We start from the raw sequence: 1390 nt of genomic DNA, 5'->3' as shown, positions 1-1390 counted from the left end.
CCCTATGGAAATAGATACACCACGCTTAAAATAAAGGTGAAGTTTTTACTATTTATAAGTATGTAATAGCAAAAGGCTTTTTATACTTAGTTAATATAGCACCAATAGAAACTCTACAAATTTGACCCTAGTGTCGATTTTTGGTCAATATCTCCATCTGTGGAATGCGAGAAGTAACTCGTTTTGTCAGCACGCCTCACATATGATTCTCTACAAATATGATCACCTTTTTTTAAAGGGCACAAAAAGGCCCCCGAACGTATCATCCAACTCCGATAGATTTAATCTAGGTGTATGGAATGCCTTGAAACAATCCAAAATTACTCACATTCAAAAATAGCCAGTTAGGGAATCGGGCTAAGATCAATAGGACATCAGTGGTCCAGAATAGATAGATTTAAGATTTAAGAATCGTGATCTCCCAATTTAACGTCCATCTGCGTACATCTAAGAAGGGATCACTTTGTTCCTTTGATCTCCTTTTAAACGCTTACTTTGATCGCAACAAGTTCAAAGTCTCCCATTACCACAGATACAAGAATATTATTATCAATGGGCATTTTTCCTCCAAAAAAAATTGACTGACCTTTATGATTCAATTTAGCATACCACAATACCCCTCTCCCCTCTAACACACACACACACACACACACACACACACACACACACACACACACACGCACAGACGCACACACACACACAAACACGCACACACACCCATCTATTATACAATAACATTCTTTAACTCTTAGAGGAAGAAAGTGACTGAGGTAAAACTTGGCAGCCCAAAAAATACATTCTCTACTCATCGTCTGTGTTTTCTTTCGTTCCTGTTTCCGTGTCGAGCCTGGCTCTTGACTGTTCCTGTCGTGGATGATTTGTTTCCCAGATCCATGACGGCAGAAGATATTCAGAGACGTCTCCGGCGAGCACTCAGGAACTATTCGGAGACGAAGTCCAACACAGAGATGCACTGCTATGGGGGGTCAAACTGCGTATTGTTTGCTCCAGATCACACGTATAGCTACTAAAAATGTCGCAAATTAATCACTTTCAATAAAAATTTCAAACCTGACTGCAAAATATCAAATTATGGGTTAAAACAGGGGGACATACCCCCCTGAAATCCCTCAGATTTTTTTACTTGGTCTAGAGGCACAAAGCATTGTGATTGGTCTATCTCCGTCGGAGACGTCTCCGAATAGATACTGCGATACATGACAGGCGCGCCGGGGTGTCCGCTCCAATTTCGCGGATCCGTTATGACAGCTGTGCAGGTTTGACGCAGGTCACAGCAACTCCTCTGTGGCAGGCTGTCAGGCTTTTCTTCCCCATTTCAACGGGTGTCTGGTTACTCAGTTTGTGCACAGTATCTGCTCAAGACATCTCA

This window comes from Aplysia californica, unplaced genomic scaffold, assembly GCF_000002075.1.
Source record: "Aplysia californica isolate F4 #8 unplaced genomic scaffold, AplCal3.0 scaffold00050, whole genome shotgun sequence".
Classification (NCBI taxonomy): Eukaryota; Metazoa; Mollusca; class Gastropoda; order Aplysiida; family Aplysiidae; genus Aplysia; species Aplysia californica.
Note: the sequence above shows the minus strand (reverse complement) of the source record.